This window comes from Bufo gargarizans, chromosome 4 (genome assembly GCF_014858855.1).
Source record: "Bufo gargarizans isolate SCDJY-AF-19 chromosome 4, ASM1485885v1, whole genome shotgun sequence".
Classification (NCBI taxonomy): Eukaryota; Metazoa; Chordata; class Amphibia; order Anura; family Bufonidae; genus Bufo; species Bufo gargarizans.
Genome location: NC_058083.1, coordinates 6,708,138 through 6,731,317, shown reverse-complemented (window position 1 = coordinate 6,731,317; position 23,180 = coordinate 6,708,138).

Here is a 23,180-nt window from a genome sequence, read left to right as displayed (position 1 = left end):
AGTTGATATATTAGAAGTATAGGAATGAGGATGTGCGACCCAGATTCTCTCTACATTATGCAAAATCTCTTAAAGTCTCCTCCGACTGCTGTCGTTTCCCAAAGTAGCGCATCTTAAGTTCAGAGGCGGTCCTAGTTTTGAAGGTGGTTCTGAGTGAGTCTAGGATCTGCTCAGCTGTTTTTAGCTCTGGCCGAGGCCAGGACATAACTCCGCTCCCTGTAACTGGCCAATCAGGATTTCCACTTTCTGATCCAGAGATACTGGATATAACTTAAACGAAGACAACATTTTATCACGGAATTCCCTGAGTGAATGAGGTGCTCCTGCATAATGTGGGAGCCAAGGTGCGTCAAAGTAGTATGGCATAGTAATAGGCATGATGCAGGTGGCTGCAGCTGCTGCTGGTGAGTCACCGCAGTCCAAGTGGGTGCTATCTTCGCTGTCAGACATGGCTTTTGATATCCTATACCAGACTAGAGGGGTCAATGTAGGCTAGATTGCAATTTAAGAGCTCGTTGCTATGGGCAATGGCGGCAGAATTGGTGCATGGCTCCTTTAAGAGTTGCTGCAATTGCGCAATTTTGGAGGATATAAGGCTTTAGCAGGCTGATAATAGTTTAAAACAGTCTTTAGCATGGTTATTTTCCCCAGCAGTACTCACTCAGACCTCTGGACATTGCTTCTCAGGATCCAGGGCAAAAGGAACTGCATTTTCCCTTTTCCAAAATGGCCGCCGCTTCACTTCATCCTTGTTCTCCTGGGAACTTGTACTAAGCACTTTAGTTCCTTCTGCTGTAGAATGGTTCATCTGTGGAGTCAAGCTCTTTGGGTCCCTCCCCTCTGCTGGGTGGATACCCTCCTCTCACCACAAGAGGTCCAAATCTAGGATGGCCGATTAACCCCTGTTTTGCCACAGTGCTGCAATCACAGCAGATTCACACTCTCCAACAGTGAGTACATGAAATAGAGTCTCTTGTAGGGGGTTTTACAGGCACGAAAGTAGATCCTCTATAGTCCTTGCAGCACAGGGGCACACACATGATCCTGTGCGTGGACGCCACTTGCAACACCCGTATGTGCGACTAGGGTCCTTTTAGTATGTGGTAAATGTAATTTTTCGTGACGCCAGTTGCATTTCAGCAACGGGGGACAGGGTCCCCCTATGTAGAAGGTGATGGTGGGAACCAGGTGTAGGAATGTCAGAGTGTTGTAAGGGTTGCCTATAGTGTCCCTTTAGGTGCGGTCTGGCACTTGTCACGGTGCTCCTACCTGGATATCCGGAACCCCAGGCATCGCCAGACGAAGCAGAGCAAATAGGGTGAATAGGTGGTGGAGAGGATTGAGTCCAGACTTTGTATATACTTCAACTACAGCTTTACTTTGCAGAAACGTTTCTTCAAACAGTTTACAGACTTGGTCTTGGTTTCCAGCAAGTTATAGTATGAAAATGGCAGGCAAACACATTTGGCCCTACTACATTTGTAACATCCCAGAGTTATGTTGCGAAACTCTTTTACCCCGCTACAACCTGTTAAGTGAATCTGCATTGTCATCCTGTGTAATTTAACATCACATCCTCACTAATGTGCATTGGAACCCTTGTTAAATGTATTTGCTGCAATTTCCATGTACACCAGCAGGTGGCAGCAATGTGTTTACCTGGGACTTAGACAATTTAGCATTTCTAAACTGGAATAGTACATTCCAGTTTAGCTCCCCCCCTCTTTGAGCAGAGTGGATTATTCCCACATCCTGCCTCATGGGTGGGGAAGGAAGTTCAGTGAGTGTGCCAGCCACCCCAGCTAGGGGAAGGCTGTGCTGGTAGAAGCTCCCAGTTCTAGTGATCTCAGACCAGAATCCTGTCTCGGCTGAGACAAAAGATCTTCATTCCCAGTCTGAGCCCTTCAGCCTCAGCTGGTAGAAAGCAAGCAGCCACCTCCAGAACTCCAGGAAGAACCATACCCTGTGAGCACAACTGTGAGTACCGTCCAGAGACCAGGAGAAGCCAAATTCCTCCTCAGCTAGTCAGTCCCCAATACAGCAGAAGACAGATAGTGCAGAAGATATAAATTCCTGCCACATTACAGAGCCACAAGCAGACGACTTATCCTGTAAAGAGCTCCAGGCACATGATAGAAGCAGAAGATAGATTCCTGCCATACATTGCCAATACCGGATGGGACTTCAGACTATTGCTGTATCTCATGTGGATAATTGCTGCATCCAGTAAAGACCAGTTTGAATTATATTCCAAGTCTGGATCTCATTTACTGCCACTAAATCCCTCAATTACTCCTACTAGCAACACTCATTTTATTGCAAGTGAGCCAGGATCCAGGAGTCCATTATTTTACAGACAGGTTCCTTTTAAAGGGATTATCCGAGGCTATAAATGCCCCCCCCCCCATATGTCTGGGCCCCTCACATTTATTCTACTTACCTGGCTCCCCACCCCGCTCCTGGTCTCCTCACGTCCGTCACTGCTTCTCCCCATGCACGGATGAAATCATCAAGTGGTGTGGGGGGAACGGGGGCAGCCAAGGGCAGGCGGTGACGGGGCCATGCCTCCCTAGCATCACCCATGATGCTAGGTAGGCTCGTCCCTGTCACCGACTGCAATTGGCTGCCCCCAGACACTGGATGTTTTCCTCCGCGCACTGGGAGTAGAAGCGGTGACCGTGCGGGAACCAGGAGCGGCAAAGGGAGCGGAGGGCCAGGAAAGTAGAATCCGTGTGAGGGGGCCCAAGCATATGGGGGGCATTTCCAGCCTCAGATAACCCCTTTAAAGGAAAATATTTTCTTTGTTTTAACAAAAAAATTGCTGCAATATACTACTGTAAAAATCATCCTTTTTTCTCCACAGTCTCCTTTATGTGCTCTGCCCCTTTCACATTAACTCCCCTGTCAATGTTTCCTTCCTTCCTGTTGTTTCCTGTTCTTCGATTCAAACCCCCATGGTGTAAATGAATAACACAAAAGAGAAAAACATTAAAAAGTTACTTTAAAAATTTTACTCTAAGAGAACAATTACATATTATAAATTCTATATACAGTATAGTATGAATTAAATAAATCATAAAATTTTTTGAAAATTTTTAGATTTTAGATCTGTATTCTTTACATAATAACTTTTCATTCAGATCTCAGTGTTCTGACCTTTCATAATTGTATTCTTATATCACTTCTAAACCTCAGGACTCACATAAGGTTTCCGTAAATAGGAAGTATTTTTCGCCTTTGCTCCAGGACTACGCTCAACTTATTCTTATCAACTGTGTTATAGACTTACCGGTATTTTTCTTTTCTGTGAAGTTTAAGAATAAACCAAGAACCTATAATAAGAACATCTGCGGTCACAAGCGTGTACATGGGGGAGATGACAAAAATAACGAAAAACTGGAGGTGGCAACCATCATGACAAGGTAAACATACGGAAGTTATATATAGCAACTTTCCCAAAAATACTTACACACTTACAGCTATGATAAAAATGCATGTTGTGACCGACCCGCCACGGAGAACGTGGAGGAGGAGGGGAGTTGTAGTTATGGCCCAGAAGATAATTTTGGTACTCACAGGTCACAGTGGCAATTACCCCCTCTGGCTCTCTCTGGAGCCAAGCAGTGACAGGAGGGTGAACCCTTTCTTCCCTCAGGAAACTCCCTAGAATTGAACATCGTAAAAAAATTAAAATATGAAAAAATGATGCCAGAACAGACATTTTTTGGTCACCCTGAGCCCCAAAAATCATTATATCACGCGATCAAAAAGTAATTTGTATCCTAAAATGGTGCAAATGAAAATATCACCTCATTCCACAAAAAACAAGCCCTCACTCATCCTGCAAAAAATGAACCCCTACATAAGACAATCGACCACAAAAATGAAAAAAAATATGGCTCTCAGAAAATGGTTACACAAAAACATGATTTTTTTTTTTTTATGCTTTTATTGTGTAAAATTAAAAAAGAGATAGAGGTATTTGGTATCACCACATCAGTAAAAGTAGCAACACGTAAAAGAAGAAATTGTATCTCTGTAATTGTACTTATCAGCGGAATAAAGATAACATGACATTTGTCCCACTTGGTGTTCGCCACAATAGCAAAACCCCAAAAGTAATGGAAGAGTTATTGTTTTTTCTTTATCCAGCTTCTCAAAAACCAAAATAAAAAGTGATCAAAAAGTTGTGTATAACCCAAAATAGTACAAATGATAATGGCAACTTATCCCACAAGAAATAAGCTCCTACACAGCTCCAATGTATGGTTGTCAGAAAATGGCTGTGCTGGTACGCCAGAGGCTGTTTGAAAGCAACATGAGCAGCACGGTGGCTCAGTGGTTAGCACTGGTCCCTTGCAGCGCTGGGGTCCTAGGTTCAAATCTGACCAAGGAAAACATCTGCACAGAGTTTGTATGTTCTCCCCATGTTTGCTTGAGTTTCCTCCAGTTACTCTGGTTTCCTCCCACACTCCAAAGACATACTGATAGGGACCTTAGATTGTGAGCCCCATTGGGGACAGTTCAATGCTAATGTCTGTTAAGGTCTGTGGAATATAGTAGCGCTATATAAGTGCAGAAAATAAATAATAAATAAAATAAATAAACATGTAACCAATCCATTAAAATATATTCTACAAATGCCAAAAGGTGGTCTTTTCCTTCTGAACCCTGCAGCATAACCAAACAGCAGTTTACATAGACATTTATGGCATTTCCATACCCAGTTGAACCTGCCTAGCAATTTAAAGGGTGTGATGTCTCAGATAGCACAAGCTGGGCACAGCATATTGGGCACTGAAATGCCATATATGTGAAAGATACCACCCCCTGCTCAAAATACTTATGGTGTCAAATTGGTTATGCCTCCGATTGATAAAATAACTTGAGGGCGGTAGTTTCCAAAATGGGGTCACTTACTGGGGGTTTTCACTGTAGAAATACCTCAGGGTTTCTGAAAATGTGATGTAGCACCTGAAAACCATTCTATCAAAATTTGTGTTCCAAAAGCCAAACGGTGCTCCTTCCCTTCTGAGCCTTGTCATGTGCCCACACAGCAGCTTACATCCACATTTATGGTGTTTTGTTCCTAGGATTAGAACTAGCAGCTCACTAGTGCATTAGTGAGAGATTCAGACTCGTGCAAACGCTAGAGGTTGTAATCCCGGGCTGGAATCGCGGGCCAAATGTATGGCACGTGATCCCAGACATGCTGACCGCAAAGGATTGTGCGGCATCGCTGATAACCCCTTTAATAACAATTTTGGGAGGTATCACAATCTGTCTAAAAAGCAGAGAAATTCAAATTTAGAAAATTGTTAATTTTTCCAAATTTTCTGGACATTTTAGTTTTTTTTTATATTTACATATGGATGTAGGGATGGGTGAGTATGTGAATTTTAGGAAAGGAGAGTGAGACTTAGATTTCTACACATTTTCATAAACATTAATGTTATTTAATTTTAAAAATGTATCAAACAGTGATGGTCAGTTCGCAGTGTTCGACCGCGAACACATGCGGGCTGCCATCTTGACTCACAAGTCCGGCGATGCACAGGTGAGCCCTTACCTGTGCCGGGAGCCGGTCTGAAATCAAATGCGGTCACCGGGAGCAGGCAGTTCCGAGAACAGCCGCCGTGGGCCTTCATCGGGCTGTTCTCGGAACTGCCTGCTCCAGGCGCATTTGATTTCAGACCGGCTCCCGGCACAGGCACAGTTAAGGGCTTACCTGTGCATCGCCGGACTTGTGAGTCAAGATGGCAGCCGGCATGTGTTCGCTGGCGAACACTGCGAACTGACCATCACTCTTATCAAAGCCTTTTTTATAACCATCCACTGTTCCTGCTGTGACCATGTCCTGAAGTGTACAATTCCACAGATTCACAGTTCTTAAAGTAAAGAAGTTTTGACGCTTTTGGAGACTGAACTTCTTTTTCTCCAGTTGGTGGCAGTGCCCCCTTGTCTTTTAAAGGGATTTTACATGAAACTGCTTTTCAGCATTTTTTTTGTATGGACCATTTATATATTTGTATATGTTCATCATGTCCCCCTTAGACGCCTCTTCTCAAGATTAAATAAAATATATATATATATATATATATATATATATATATATATATATATTATTTTTTAGTATATATAAATATATAGCACTGGCATAGAGAATTATGAAAGCTGTCATGTAATAACCAGGAATACTAAAAATAGAAAAGCTTTGCACAAAAAGGGGCATACAGCAGTTTTAGTTAAAAAAAATCTGTGAGTAAGTTGTGCCGCATTTATTAATGTGTGCGTACCTCTTAAGAACTCCCACAACATTTTTTATTCTCTGACCTGTTAGAAATGTACACTCGTGGCCAAAAGTTTTGAGAATTACATAAATATTGGAAATTGGAAAAGTTGCTGCTTAAGTTTTTATAATAGCAATTTGCATATACTCCAGAATGTTATGAAGAGTGATCAGATGAATTGCATAGTCCTTCTTTACCATGAAAATTAACTTAATCCCCCAAAAACTTTCCACTGCATTTCATTGCTGTCATTAAAGGACCTGCTGAGATCATTTCAGTAATAGTCTTGTTAACTCAGGTGAGAATGTTGACGACCACAAGGCTGGAGATCATTATGTCAGGCTGATTGGGTTAAAATGGCAGACTTGACCTGTTGAAAGGAGGGTGATGCTTGAAATCATTGTTCTTCCATTGTTAACCATGGTGACCTGCAAAGAAACTCTTGCAGCCATCATTGCGTTGCATAAAAATGGCTTCACAGGCAAGGATATTGTGGCTACTAAGATTGCACCTCAATCAACAATTTATAGGATCATCAAGAACTTCAAGGAAAGAGGTTCAATTCTTGTTAAGAAGGCTTCAGGGCGTCCAAGAAAGTCCAGCAAGCGCCAGGATCGTCTCCTAAAGAGGATTAAGCTGCGGGATCGGAGTGCCACCAGTGCAGAGCTTGCTCAGGAATGGCAGCAGGCAGGTGTGAGCGCATCTGCACGCACAGTGAGGCGAAGACTTTTGGAAGATGGCCTGGTGTCTAGAAGGGCAGCAAAGAAGCCACTTCTCTCCAAAGAAAACATCAGGGACAGATTGATCTTCTGCAGAAAATATGGTGAATGGACTGCTGAGGAATGGGGCAAAGTCATATTCTTCGATGAAGCCTCTTTTCGATTGTTTGGGGCATCAGGAAAAAGGCTTGTCCGGAGAAGAAAAGGTGAGCGCTACCATCAGTCCTGTGTCATGCCAACAGTAAAGCATCCTGAGACCATTCATGTCTGGGGTTGCTTCTCATCCAAGGGAGTCGGCTCACTCACAATTTTGCCCAAAAACACAGCCATGAATAAAGAATGATACCAAAACACCCTCCAACAGCAACTTCTTCCAACAATCCAACAACAGTTTGGTGAAGAACAATGCATTTTCCATCACGATGGAGCACCGTGCCATAAGGCAAAAGTGATAACTAAGTGGCCCGGGGACCAAAACATTGACATTTTGGGTCCATGGCCTGGAAACTCCCCAGATCTTAATCCCATTGAGAACTTGTGGTCAATCCTCAAGAGGCGGGTGGACAGACAAAACCCCACTAATTCTGACAAACTCCAAGAAGTGATTATGAAAGAATGGGTTGCTATCAGTCAGGAATTGGCCCAGAAGTTGATTGAGAGCATGCCCAGTCAAATTGCAGAGGTCCTGAAAAAGAAGGGCCAACACTGCAAATACTGACTCTTTGCATAAATGTCATGTAATTGTCGATAAAAGCCTTTGAAACGTATGAAGTGCGTGTAATTATATTTCACTACATCACAGAAACAACTGAAACAAAGATCTAAAAGCAGTTTAGCAGCAAACTTTGTGAAAACTAATATTTGTGTCATTCTCAAAACTTTTGGCCACGACTGTACATGATGTAAAGTGTAGTGAAGGTAATTTTCTCACCAGCGTCTGTATTTGTGAGTTATAACCTCCCTTCTGATGCTCAGCTGTGTGATGTGACCAACATTCTAAATCTCCAAATAACACATCATCTTATGTGTGGACAGGAAGTCAGTTTCTCTATGCATTCCTATGGCAGCCTCAATGTCAGTCTCATGGAAATGGATAGAGAAGTAACTGACTCCCTGCCCTGTGTCATTTGAAGATCAGAGTGTTGGTCACTAGAGATGACTGAAGTTTGGAAAAATTAGCTGATTCGCCAAAGTTCTTCAAGAAATTTGATTAGTTAGAGTGCAGTAAGGGTGCAGGGACATTGCAGGGAGACTGCAAGGACAGTGCAAGGATAGGGTATCGCCATGAGCATCACATTGTAGTGCACCCACATTCATAGTTTATGCATTCTGTAGGTACTGTGCCATAAGTATTACAGGTGTAATTTATCGCCGTCTATATCACTGTGCAGGGCACTAAGATTCATAGCTAATCCCTTCTGTTAGCTGTTGAATCAGTATTACAGGTCTTACAGGTATTACAGGCATCAGTAATACAGGTCAATAAAAGCATCAGGACCAAGTTATCCACGATAACCCAAGATTCAAGTAGTGGGGATTGGCTGGCTGCATGGCATTATGGGTTATATTGCGTTCTGGGAGTCTTACTTTCCCTTTTTCCATTTTATGAAAAAATGTGTTACCACGAAGCGGGAGGAAATTCGGATTTGTTGCGAATCAAATTTTTTCTAAACTTCTAATGGAATTCCACTTTGGATACTTTGCTTCGCTCATCTCTATTGGCCACATGCCACAGCTGAGGATCAGAAGGGAGGTTATAACTCACAAATACAGTCACTGATAAAAAGATTACCTTGACTACCCTTCTAATGGGTCAGAGAATACATTTTCTGTGGGAGTGCTTCTTTAACAAATGTGTTGCATCTTGTGCCGTACATGCACCAGAAAACTGAAATCTATCTATGAACTGGGATCTCTTACATTTATAATTTACATGTCTTCTGGAATAAATTATATTAAATGCCCCCCTTCCACTAAGTCCCATCCATATTTTTACAGTGCAGTGAGAGGAGGAAAAATCTTAAAAAATGTAATTTGTGCAAAAAATGTGCAGCTTTTGTTCACCAGAAATCTGGCCTACAGGCCCAAAGCATCCTTGAAATGGTGTAATATGCTGAGGTTTAAGGTATGTACTTACTGTACATCCAATAGAACAGCTCTTACCAGAAAGGTATGGAGCCTGGGAAGGCTTTATTGACCAAGTGGAAAACTGTCACATATCCAGGATCTCCCCAGTGAAAAACATTAAAAATGTTTTAATATATATATTTTTTAAATTACAGTTAAACTTCGGAGTTAAACATTTTGCAGTCTTCCATGCTTCATCAGGAGCTCCATACCTGTCCATGGGTTGTGGTATTGCAGCTCAGCTCTACTGAAGAGAATGAGGCTTAGCTTCAATAAAACCTAAGGACACTATCACGAACCAGCAGGTGTGAACCCACTGTTCCACGTGACCAATTTCCTCTAAAGGCATTATCTAAGTGAACCCCTCGTTCTTCACCATACCCCTGATGGTGGGAATAGACTTTCCAAGGAGAACACCAGGTCGCAACCTCTTGAGGAGGATTGGCACACAAGGCAGCTGGTCCAGGAGGTACCTGAGCAAGGTACCAGAGGCACAAATTTAGTCAGCAGGCCGAGTTGTAACCAGGAGCAACAGTACAGGACCGAAGGATGAGGTGAAGTCAAACAAGCAATGGATCAGGGAAGGCGGCACAGGTGTACAGGTCAGGCAATCTGGGTTGGCAACAGGAGAGTTAATGCAAGTAGGCAGGGATCAAGTAGGCAGCAGAGTCCAGGAACACAAGCAGCGATATCAGCAACCTTTGCAGGCACAAAGACATTGATGCTCAGGCACCTGGGAAGTGGGCTGAGCCACTTATATATGTAACAGGCGGCCTCACCCCAGGGCCTTCTCTATAATGTGTCCCAGGTGTAGGAATGCCGAGTGGTATAGTGCGGCCTAAAATGTCCCTTTGTATGTGTCACGGTGCTCCTACCTGGATACGGCTGGACCCCAGGCTTTGGCTCTAAAGCAATAAATAGGGGGAATAATTGAGGGATTGAAGAAAGAATAGAGTCCAGACCAGTTGAACAGCAGCTTTACTTGAATAAATGTTCATCCAAGACAATCTTCAAACTTTATCTTGGTCCCAGCAGGCTTTAGCATTAAAACTGTCAGGTAAACTCGTCTCTGCTACATCTGTTTCTCTCTGGCTCTGCTGTACTGACAGGCTGGCTGTATAACTTTGCTTCTTCTGTATGCTGCACTACTTTCTTTGTAGTCTGGTCTGTCTCTAGATTAGGCCAGGGAACTTTGCTCCTGGCTCCTGAGGCTCTAAGCTGCGGCCTCCATGGCCAGCAGAGCTGAGGGTTCTCTGGCTGGCTTGGGCACGTCCAGCAGAGACGTGTCCCCTGCACACCTGTCCCCTAGCAGGGGGTAAACTAGACTGACTAGAACTGGTCCCCACCCTTCCTGCAGGATGTGGGACTCACCCACTCCTTCACAGAGGAGGGTTAGAATGGAATGGAAAGCTCCATTCTGCCTAACTGTAGATCTGCCGTGTTTGCTGCCACCTGCTGGTGAACATTACACGTTAACATTACAGTTGTAAACATTAGAAATGCCCAGTGTATAGGACCTGAACAAAATACATAAGATGACATTATATTAGCCCATTAAAGACAGTAGCGGGGTAAGGAAGTGGTAATTTCACTCTGGGGCGTTACATATAGATGCCAGAGGGCTAGGATTGGTCAGCATAAATCACAGGAAATGACGTGCGCAAACCCTTAAAGGGATCCTGTCACCGGGATTTTGTGTTTAGAGCTGAGGACATGGGTTGCTAGATGGCCGCTAGCACATCCGCAATACCCAGTCCCCATAGCTCTGTGTGCTTTTATTGTGTAAAAAAAACGATTTGATACATATGCAAATCACCTGAGATGAGTCCTTTCCCTGACTCATCTCACATACAGGACTCATCTCAGGTTAATTTGCATATGTATCAAATCATTTTTTTTACACAATAAAAGCACACAGAGCTATGGGGACTGGGTATTGCGGATGTGCTAGCGGCCATCTAGCAACCCATGTCCTCAGCTCTATACACAAAATCCCGGTGACAGGTTCCATTTAAGGAAGTGCTACAGGGAACAAGGTTGGAAGTAATCCTGGGTGGACAATGCCTGCCAGGACAGAACCCAGGACTGTGGCAGTGAAAGGGGAAACACTTGCAGTAGATCACCGCCAAACACAAAGCCCGGGACCAAAGTGGTAAGCAGGGGAACATCGGCGGCTGTTACAGACAGGAGTTGCGTTCTTTTTGGAAGAAAGCAGCCATATTTTCTTATCTTGTACAGTGCAGATAATTTTGCACATGGGATATTACGGTTTTTTATCTAAATACGGTACTATTCCAAGCCCTGCTTTTTGTGATCGCTCAGGCACAAATTGGGTCAAATGTGCAGTAATAGGGGACATTAGGAGGGGAGCAAATACATTTGTACGCCTCTGTAGCATTCCTTCTAGGACATTCATTGTGTAGATGACATTGACGCCAGGGATGAGTTTCCCTAGAGCTCTAAGTGTCAGCCACACTTCACTGCAGCTCATTACACTGGATCTCATGGCGGAGACCTCCAACAAAACTGCCCTAAGATCCAATTAGCCGCTAGACTTCCTGCAATAAACCAAACCCCTCCTCACAATTATTTAGGCTTAGACATTGTCTAGTACGTTATGCATGATAGTATTATTAGGGCAGTCAATGGTCCTCCTACAGGGTTTTCCTAACTTATAAAGTGGTGGCGTATCTTTGGGATTGGTAGGGTCAGACTTATGGGAAACCCACCAGGCTGTTGTCCCTTCTGTCTCGGGATGGCTGTGGATCTAAGAGATCTCCACCAGGGCCGGCTCCAGGTTCATATGGGCCCTTGGGCGATAAATCCCAGTGGGCCCCCTTGAGGCATTTTTGTACATTAACATGTCCCTCTGTGGCTCCTACACGGTATAATGACCAGCAGTGGCCCCTATACAGTATAATGACCACTAGTGGCCCTTCACACAGTATAATGACCCCCCAATGCCCCCAAACACAGTATAATGACCCCCCAGTGGCCCCACACACAGTATAATGACCCCACAGTGGCCCTCCATTCAGAACAATAACCCCCACTCGCCCCTATTTAGAATAATGACCCCCAGTGGTCACCACACTGGGGGTTGTACTGTATGTAGGGGGCACTGGGGGTCATTATACTGTATGGTGGTCACTGGGGGTCATTATACTGTATGGTGGTCACTGGGGGTCATTATATTGAATGGGGGCTCTGGTGGTCACCATACAGAATGGAGGGTCATTGGGGATCTTTATACTAAATGGGGGGCACTGGGGGTCATTATACTGTGTAACGGACCCTCACAGTGTAATGACCCCCCCCGTGGCCCCCTCACATATCTATCATTGCTGGAGCACAGGGGAGCCGGCGGTCATGTCATTCACTAACCGCAGCTCCCTGCACTCCTTTTCTCCTCAGGCCATCACCGCTGGGCCGGGCCTGGAGGAGAGAAGGAGCTTTGCAGTGATGCAGCTACAACAAACTGGGCCCCACAGAAAGTTTTAGTACGCCCCCCGGCCCCCCACAGTGGGTTCATATCACGTTTTTCCTATCGGTTTGATGTATACAAATATGTAGCACTCCACGTTTTTGCATCCTGCAGAGTCCAGTAAAAAAAATGCATATATTAACGTATATTTTTTTTTTTACAATGGAACTGTATGGTGAACGGACACCACTGTACTGTCATGCCCTGCCCTGTGGGTGTTCTGAGGAGATCTGTCAGAGTTGATGCACGTGACTCGATCTGACCGTTTGTTTTGAGCAGAATCCCACCTCCTCCCAGGTGTTGCTCTTAAGGTAATTGGAGAGGCTATTTATTCCTCCCTCTCCCTATAGCCTTTGTGGGTTATAGTTCTGCCTTGTTTGAGCTCTGGAAGTTTAGTGGATCGTCTTCTCCAACACATATCTAGATAAGTCCTTTTCTCTTGTTCCTTCTGTGTTTGTTTTGACTAAGCCTCTAGGGTGACGCTAGCTCCTTCGGTTGTTGAAGGATCTGGGTGACTCTTTCCCTCTTCCCTTCAGCTGAGGGTTTGTGTCACGGCCTTTGGTGTGCGCTGTGACACTTATGCCATGCTTGCTGTTGCCTGTGGCAACTTGTTGCTGTTTCAGCATGCGGGGGCAGTGTCACGGCCTTTGTGGTGTGTGACGTGACATGGTTGCCTTGCATGTTGTTGCCTGCGGCAACGTGTAGCTTTTTATGCTGGTGTGTGCACTTCCCCTGTCAGTTGTTTCCCCCTCTGTGTGGGGCTGGAGGGGTTAACCACCTTGTTGGGCATGGTCACTAGGTGCTTCATCTTACCTGTGGCTAGAGGCCAGGAGTCAGTGGTACTCCAGCCATGGTGTGTGTTGGAGTTATGCTCCTGGTCTTCTTGTTTCATCTCCCAGAGTGAGGGCCTCCTAGTGGGACATCGAGGTCTCCAGCGATATCTTCTCTCCCTTACATGTGTTGTATGTTTGGTGTAGGGTTATGATTTGGTGTGTTGTAATGTCTAGCCTGGTGTTCCTTGTCTGGTATGTTTGGTGATATCTTCCAGCATGGTTGCTAGACTTCCTAGCCTGTATGCAGTGCCACCTGGGGCTGCCATGCACCTTGAGGCATGGGGGTCCTGGCAGAGTCTGGTGTGCTGGATACCTCTGTGAGTTGCTGGTACAGTGTCCTGTTTGGTGTTGGGGCTCCGGTACATATTCACGGGTTCCGGTCGTGGTGGCAGCGGCAGGTAAGTGTCATCTTGTTTTCTTGCCTGACGATTCTCTTGCTGCATATTGTCTTTTCATTTCCCTGCTTCTAGGCCTTTTGAGACTCCTGTTCTTCCGTGTCCTAGAAGAACAGGGCGCCTCTCCTCAGCTCCTTTGTGAGGGATTCTCAGGGCGACTCAGTGCCTAAGGTATCCAGGATATGAGCCGTCCTACCATCCAGGTCCGCTCATACGGTGAGGAGTTAGGATGCATTAGGAGGTGACCTACTCCCTTATCCTTGTGTTCAGGCCTAGTTGCTTTCCTTATCCCCCAGTCATCATACAGTGGGGGTTTTTCCCCACTCCGCACCGTAACAGTTTGGTTCAGTGTGTTATAGTCTTAGGTACGTGGGCATGTGCATATCTACCATCAAGATATGCACATGGGCATAGCAGCTTAGGGAAAGTGTTTTAGGGATTGCTAGGAGGTGACTCCTTTGTTCCATAGCATTTGGGGCCTAGTCAGTTATTTTGTTTGCTTTGCCGTGTTTTGTTTCCTTCTCTTATCTTACCTTCCGTGACATTATAACCCGCAATACCATCATTTCTTTTTTTTTCCCCCTTTCTGTTTGCAAAATGGAAACTATTGATTCTTTGGGATTGTCTTTGGAGGTAGCTGACCTTCTGCAATTCAGTTGCACGGTGTCAGAGTATTTTGGCGTCTGGCGCCGCAGTGGGAAACCAGGTCTGCCTGGAACCTAAGGTCGCTTTCCCTGATGGGTTTTCCGGTGGAAGAGATAACTTTGTATGGTTCAGGGAGTCCTGTTAATTGTATTTTTATCTGCGTCCGAAAACTAAAGAGTAGGGATTATTATTTCTCTGCTAAAAGGTGACGCTCAGTCTTAAGCTTTTTCTCTGTCGACCAGTTCACAGTCCCTACGGTCGGTGGATGAATTTTTCGGAGCCCTTGGCCTGATTTATGATGACCCAGATCTGGTCTCTATGGCTGAATCTAAGTTGCGCAGCTTGTGCCAGGGAGAAGGTACTGCTGAGTCATATTGTGCTGAATTAAGAAGATGGGCGACTGACTCGGAGTGGAATGATCCTGCACTCCGTAGTCAGTTCTGTCAGGGGCTATCTGAGAGATTAAAAGATGCCCTTGCATTTCATGTAGAACCTGATTCTTTGGAGGCGGCCATGTCTTTGGCCGTACGGATTGATAGACGTCTTAGAGAGGGGTGCAAGGTTCCCCTCGGGCAGGGGGTGCTGTCTGGTGGAGAATCAGTCCCTCCTGTCCCTCGGGGTCCTATGACACTTGAATTAGGGGCTGGAGAGGAGCCTACGCAATAGGGTCAGGTTACTTCTTGCTCTGGTAATAGGAAGCTGAATAGACTGTTATTTCTGTGGTAAAGAAGGTCATTTCGTTAATGTGTGCCCTTTTATTAAACCTCGAAGTGGAAATGAAAAAAAAATAGGGGATTCCTTCAAAGAAAAGAAAAAACTCCCTTACTCTTGGTAGTGTGAATGGGGAGTCAGAGCAGGCATATTCGTACCCTACCTGCAGTACCTGATTCCTCCTGCCTCCCATGGTGGCACTAAACTCTGGAAATTCTGAGTTAAAGGTATTTGTTGACAGTGGCACAGGGGTTAATATTATTGATTTTCAATTTCTTCAGAGTCATGGTTTTAAAACTAGCGCATTAAGCAAAAGAGATACCAGTGTTTGCTATAGATTCCGTCCTCTTTTCGCAAAGATGTCTAACTCATATTGTTCAGGATATTCATTTGAGGGTGGGTGACTCTTATGTTGAGTTCAATTCTTGTTTTGTTATGAAAGGTTTGCCTGCTCCGATGGTTCTGGGTTTACCATGGTTGATAAAACATAACCCAACCATTGACTGGCAAACAAGACAAATCAGTAATCTGAGTGAATTTTGTATGAACAACTGTCTTAGTGCCTCTAATTCGGGGGTGTCCACTAGGGTGTTGCCTCCGTTTCTTTTCGATTTTTTTTTGGACGTATTCTCAGGAGGGTGGAGCTCAGGAGTTGCCCCCTCACCGAGAGTATGATTGTCCGGTCAATCTTATCCCCGGAGCAAAATTGCCAAAATCTCAGTTATATAATCTTTCTCAATGCAAAAGAGTAGCTATGCGGGAGTATATTGCCAAGAGTTTGGCAAAGGGACATATTAGACCATCTAAGTCTCCTATGGCCGCTGGCTTCTTTTTTGTAAAGAAGGACGGATTCCTTAGGACCGTGCCTAGATTTCCGGGAACTAAATCTCATTACTGTCCGTGATCCTTATCTCCTTCCCTTGATTCCGGATCTATTTGATCAGCTTGTTGGTGCCAAGGTGTTTTCTAAGTTGGATTTAAGAGTAGCTTATAATCTGATCAGAATAAGGGAAGGAGATATATGGAAAACGGCCTTCAATACCCCAAGGGTCACTTTGATAACCTAGTCATGCCCTTTGGTTTAACTAATGCTCCAGCAGTCTTTCAGCGCTTTATCAATGACATTTTTCATCATTTGGTGAGGAGTTTCGTTGTTATTTACCTCGATGACATACTAATTTACTCACCCGATATGAAGACTCATTAGGATCATTTGAGACAAGTGTTATTGGTCATTCAGAAGAATAAATTGTATGCTAAGTTTGAAAAATGTGTGTTTGCTGTTCAGGAGCTGCCGTTTTTGGGGTACTTGCTTTCTGCCTCTAGTTTTCGTATGGATCCCGAAAAAGTCTGCGCAGTACTGGAATGGGATCGGCCGGAGAATCAGAAAGCCCTGATGCGGTTTTTAGGATTTACTAATTACTACAGAAAAATTAATCCTGAATTATTTCACCATTGTCAAACCTTTGACAGATATGACTAGGAAGGGCGCTGACTTCTCTGTCTGGTTGGATAAGGCATTACAGGCTTTTTCTGCTATTAAGAAATGTTTTACTTCTGCTCCCATTCTGATGCAACCTGATGTGTCTCAACCCTTCATTATGGAGGTTGATGCGTCAGAAGTGGGAGTCGGAGCAGCCTTGTCGCAGGGTCCCTCTCCTAGCAAATGGTGCCCGTGTGCTTTTTTCTCCAAGAAACTCTCGGCCGCCAAAATAAATTATGATGTTGGGAATAGAGAGTTGTTGGCCATCATATTGGCCTTTGAAGAGTGGCGTAATTGGCTAGAAGGGGCTACTCATCCGATTACGGTATTTACTGACCATAAGAATCTGGCTTACCTGCAATCTGCAAAGCGTTTAAATTAAATCCTAGGCAGGCTAGATGGTCATTGTTTTTTCACCAGGTTTTGTGGTTACCTATCGCCCTGGGATTAAAAAACGTCAAGGCGGATGCGTTGTCATGTAGCTTTTCCGGGGGGGGGGGAGATTCGGAGGATACCGCTCCGATTTTGGCTGATGGGGTGGTGATTTCCGCTCTTTACCCTGAGCTGGAGACGGAAGTGTTGGGGGCTCAAGAGGAAGCACCTGATTCTTGTCTTCCAGGCAAGTTGTTTGTTCCTTCTGAACTGCGATATAAGGTGTTCAAGGAACATCATGATACTGTCCTTGCGGGACATCCTGGAAGTAGATCCACTGTAGATCTTATTTCCCTGGAGATTCTGGTGGCCAGGGTTAGCGTAAAAGTGTTGAGGGTTATGTAGCAGCTTGTGAGACCTGTGCACTCGCGAAGGTGGCTCACACTCGGCCATCAGGATCTCTTCTTCCTTTGTCCATCCCATCTCGTCCTTGGACGCATTTGTCCATGGACTTCATTACTGATTTGCCGAGTCCCTCTGGGAAAACTGATTTTGGTGGTAGTGGACCGCTTCAGCAAGATGGCTCACTTTGTACCATTATCAGGTTTGCCCAATGCGAAAATTCTCGCTTAGGTTTTTATTGATAACATTGTGAAATTACATTGCATTCCCTCTGATGTGGTGTCTGATAGGGGGACGCAATTTGTTTCCAGCTTTTGGAAGGGCATTTTGTTCTCGTCTGGGTATTCAGATGTCTTTCTCTTCAGCTTTTCATCCTCAGTCAAATGGTCAAACTGAGCGCACTAACCAAAACCTGGAGACCTATTTGAGGTGTTTTGTCGCTTAGAATCAGGATGAGTGGTCCTCGTTCTTGTCTTTAGCTGAGTTTGCCTTGAATAACCGTAGACAGGAGTCAACTGATAAGTCGCAATTTTTTGGCGCATATGGTTTTCACCCTCAGTTTGGTACTTTTTCGGGGACGAATCTTCTGGGATACCAGAAGAGGAGAGATTTTCTTCCTCTTTGTCATCTATCTGGCGGAAGATTCAAGTTAATTTGAAAAAAATTGGTGGCTGACAAGAGAAGTATGACTGGTCCAGACCTGGGTGTGGCTGATTTGGTGTGGTTGTCCACTAAAAACATTAAGCTAAAGGTACCCTCTTGGAAATTGGGTCCAAGATTTATTGGCCCTTACAAAATCTCTGCCATTGTCACTCCGGTGGCATTTTGTCTGGAACTTCCGCAGGCCTGGAAGATCCATAATGTGTTTCACAGGTCCTTGTTGAAGAAATATGTGGAACATATATGCAGGAATCATCTCCTTTGTCTCCTCCTCCTGTTTTGGTTGATGGTAATCTGGAGTTTCAGATCTCTAGAATTCGCAACTCACGTGTTCTTCGGGGTTCCCTATAGTACTTGGTGCATTGGAGGGGATACAGTCCCAAGGAAAGAATGTGGGTTCCGGCTACCGATGTTAATGCTAGCCGCCTTGTGAATGCCTTTTACAGGCCACACCCAGATAAAGTTGGGCCTGGGTGTCTGGAGGTCACCCGTAGAGGGGGGGTACTGTCACGCCCTGCCCTGTGGGTGTTCTGATGAGATCTGTCAGAGTTGCTGCATGTGACTCGATCTGACAGTTTGTTTTGTTGTGGGTTTGAGAAGAATCCCAACTCCTCTCAGGTGTTGCTCTTTAGGTAATTGGTGAGGCTATTTATTCCTCCCTCTCCCTATAGCCTTTGGGGGTATAGTTCTGCCTTGTTTGAGCTCTGGAAGTTTGGTGGGTCGTCTTTTCCAACACATCTCTAGATAAATCCTTTTCCCTTGTTCCTTGTGTGTCTGTTTTTACTAGGCCTCTAGGGTGACGCTAGCTCCTTCAGTTGTTGAAGGATCTGGGTGCTTCTTTCCCTCTTCCCTACAGCTGAGGGTTTGATTCAGTGTGTTATAGTCTTAGGTACGTGAGCATGTGCATACCTACCATCGAGATATGCACATGGGCATAGCAGCTTAGGGAAAGTGTTTTAGGGATTGCTAGGAGGTGACCCCTTTGTTCCATAGCATTTGGGGCCTAGTCAGTTGCTTTGTTTGCTTTGCCGTGTTCTGTTTCCTTCCCTTATCTTACCTACCGTGAAACGTACGGCATCAGTCTGAGGCATCTGTTAACCGTATACATTTTTGGTATGCATTAAATGGATGGCAAAAATGTGATGTGAACCCAGCCCTAGTGTCAGAATAAGCACCAGTACACAGCGGATCAGCGGGACGGAGAGGGGAGGCCGCCATGTACTGACAGAGCTCTACCTGGTCCTGGTGGTCAAGGGTAAGGACTATGTTTCCCAAGGATGATTTATCTACTGGGAAATACAGGGCACAGTATAATACACTAGAATCTATATACTATAAAGATATTAGCCCTTCCCCTGAATATTAATACAATTAGGGGGTCATTTATTATATAGAAATACATCTATATTAGGCGTATTTCTGACATAGATTGTAGTGCAAAGGTCCTTAGCACCACAATCTGCATCTTTTTCCCGCTCATGCCAGGTCTAAAAAAGGTGGCGTGGGCAGGGAAAGGGATACAGTTATGGCCATATAGGTATTGGATACCACCGCCATGCAGTGACCGGATAACACCTCTGTACAGTGAATGGATAATACCGCCATACAGTGACCGGATAACACCACCATACAGTGACTGGATAAAAGGGTATAAGAGGGCACAGTACAGGGAATGACTAGGAGCACTGTACAGGGTGTGGTAAGAGGGTACAATGCAGGGTATAAAGGGGCACAGTACGGGGTGGGTGGCACAGTCACATGACCCTGTGACGTTAGATGGTCCTTATGGTGAATGCGGTTCAGACGTCACCATAATGAGAGGCAGAGGAGTGAGACAGGGGCCCTGGATGGACAGGAGAGGTGAACACAGCAAGTAGGTGGAAGGGGCTCGGAGGGGGATTCATACAAGAAGTAGTGGCAGGAGGTCTGTGCAGAGCACCAAAAGGAGATAGGAGGATGGAACAGGAGCTCTGGATACATGAGGGAGGAAAGGAGACAGAAGGGGATCCATGGGGATGAGATAGGACAGGATATGGGAGGGGGGGCAGGTGTCATGGAGGCAAACTTCTTAATGAAGCAGTAAAACAACTAAATAGCATGAAGCAGCATCCAGCAGCAGCTCGAAGAGCTCCCCCCTCCTGTCCCACAGAGATGAGATAGTCACAGTGCAGACTCACTGACAAACTCTGCCTGTCTGAAGCTGGTAAGGTAACCTGCTGCTCTGCTGGAGTGAAGAGGGCGCATGTCCGAAGCTCTGCAGCAGCCGGCCTCATGTGACTCAGGGGGCCCACCAGAGGGGTACTGCGTAAGTGAAATGACAGCAATGAGTGCTTCCATTTGTATTGATGGAAGTGCACATAGCAGCTCAGTGGGCCCCCTCAGGAGCAGTGGGCCCCGGCATTTGCCCGGGTTTGCCGGGTGCTGACGCCGGCCCTGGTTGTAGCTGGCCAGCTAAGACCTGTCCTAGGTTGCTAGTGTAGCTTATATGTGTATACAGCTAAACCTGCCAATAGCCTTAATACAGTTCCTATGTTTATGTGTTAAAGACAAAAGAGTTATTTACTGTGACATCATGTTTTGGATGTCATATTACTGTTATATTTTGTGTTCACAGAAGCAGAAAAGGATAATGTGCCTTTAAGATTCATTTGGTAATGTAAGGTAAACTCAGTGATACAGCAGAAAACCACAGAAAGTCTAGTGTTAATCTGTTGTTACTGGGCAAAAGTCTAGACCAATCACAGCCAACTTCTCATACAGCAAGAGTTTTCACCAATCATAGCCAGCCTCACAGACAGCCTGTCTGTGAATTCCCCCAGCTCCTGCTGCTAGGATAATTATTCACCAGAGACAGGAGCTGAAGAGACATTCACTCCACTGAGAGCTAAGTTTTATCGGAACAAGAGGCCAATATAGTTCCACTATGGCAGGCGCAGCACTATGAAGTGCCTTTTGTGCTGTGGCATTAGAAGAATTTTTTTATCTCTAACCAGACTGTCTATTACTCTGTAATTCCTCTAGCGCCGTTCTATGTAAAAAGTAGGTGTAAAGAGCACACCAAATCAAACTACAAAGTTTAATTTAAATTGCAATTGCAACCATACAAATTCAATTGCAAAGTACAAATACAAATTGCACATTGCAAGCTACAGTTGCAAACTGTGAACTACTACAAATGCCATACAAACATATTGCAATCCAAATTGCAAACAACCTTACCAGATCATACTCAACCAATCTGCAAATAGTCACTGCTAACTGCATACTGCAAGTGAACTATTAGTTATACCTCAGATATACCTCTTAGAGAGATCATAAAGTGCTTAAATAACTTAAAGTGAGAGTACAGATACTCAAGAGAGAAATATATCCACCATTTTATGTTGTATGATAAGATTGAACAGTTGAGCGACCATCTTATGCATACCGCCATTTTGTGATATGTTTTTAACACGTGTTTTGTACATGGACTATCTGCTGCGGAGGCGGCAGTGTTATATGAAGAAAATTGGAAGTTAATAAAGGAAGTTATTTCAAGCATTTGATGTGCTCTTTAAACCTACTGTTTGCATAGAACGGCGCTGGAGGAATTACAGAGTAATAGACAGTCTGATTAGACTAAAAGTCAGAGATACCAAAATTCTCCTAATGCCACAGCGCAAAAGGCAGTTCGTAGTGCTGCGCCTGCCACACTGGTCTCCACCTATCATATATCCTACTGATGGATCATTCAACAAGTCTTAACATCAGAACCAACAATGTGGATGACTTACTGACTCAATAGTCCATAGACCGTAGGGTCTGCTTGGTTATACAGCTGCACTGCCCAAAATCAGGGTAACGTTGGACACTCCAATAGTGACTGTGGAATTTTAAAGGTTAAACAATGAGTGGACACCCCTGCCTGCCCCCTTCCCACGATGCAACCACAGGGTGCTAAGTGTTTGTCATGGCAGATGGACCTGTCAGCTTACTGCCCCTTTTACACCCTCCCAGACGGGCAGATCCTTTTTTTTTTCAAATCCCGATACTTTATTATTGAAGGTTTAACCTCAGGATAAGCAGAGAACATCTGATTGGCGGGGTCCGAAACGCACATCTCCGCGTTTAGAGTAAGATCAAAGTACCCGAAAGGCTGAATTCCTGAAGCAAGTGAGATAAGTTGAAGGAAAGTGTCATCCTCTTGTAGTTTGAGCTGGAGCCTGCTATCTACCACCGTCACACCGTGCCTGTTGTATGAAGTCGCAGCTTGCATACCCTTTTGTACCAAGGAATTATCTGTATTGATATCACTTATTTCAAGGCAAACCTTATCAAGTAAAAGCTCTGTTGTTACAACAATTCACTCCTCATCCTTTCTACTCTATCTCTCAACACACCTTACGTTGCTGGCATCACGAACACCAGGGACCTTGAAGGGCACCTTCAAGGGCACCTCAGCTTCCATCTGGCTGGGGATCCCTGGACAAATAGAGAGTGCCCCGAGGTATTTGGTGCCGTCCTTCCCTTCACTGCACGCCAGCCCAGGGAGCTACAAAACAGTGAGCAATACTACTACCCCCATCGGCTCACCGTACACTACACTCACGTTGCCTCTGTGGTCCGATCTCTGCATATGGTTTCTACAATGTAACAAATAGTGGCTGTAATCACCAATATATTCCCAGGAGAGCAAATGTGCCATCCTCCACCCAGAGTTTTATACGTACCCCTGCATAACTGGCAGGTACACACAGTCGAAAATCTGTACTGCGGTTTTGGTAAGGCCTCGTTCACATCAACGTTTGTGGATCTGGCAGGCTGTTCAAGCACAGAGCAACCTGCTGGATCCTCTAGATTTCCGGGAAAAATTACAGGTTTCGGCCAGACATAAACTGGTGCATGCAACGATTTTCTTCCAGTCTAAACCCGCACTTTAGCTGGAAATCGCTTGGATGTTCGCTGGACCCCATTGCGGTGGATCTGGCAGGCTGTTCAATCACAGAGCAGCCTTCTGGATCCTCTACTTCACATGAAGTACAGGATTCGGCAAAGCTGAATCTGTGAGATCCGCCAGGCT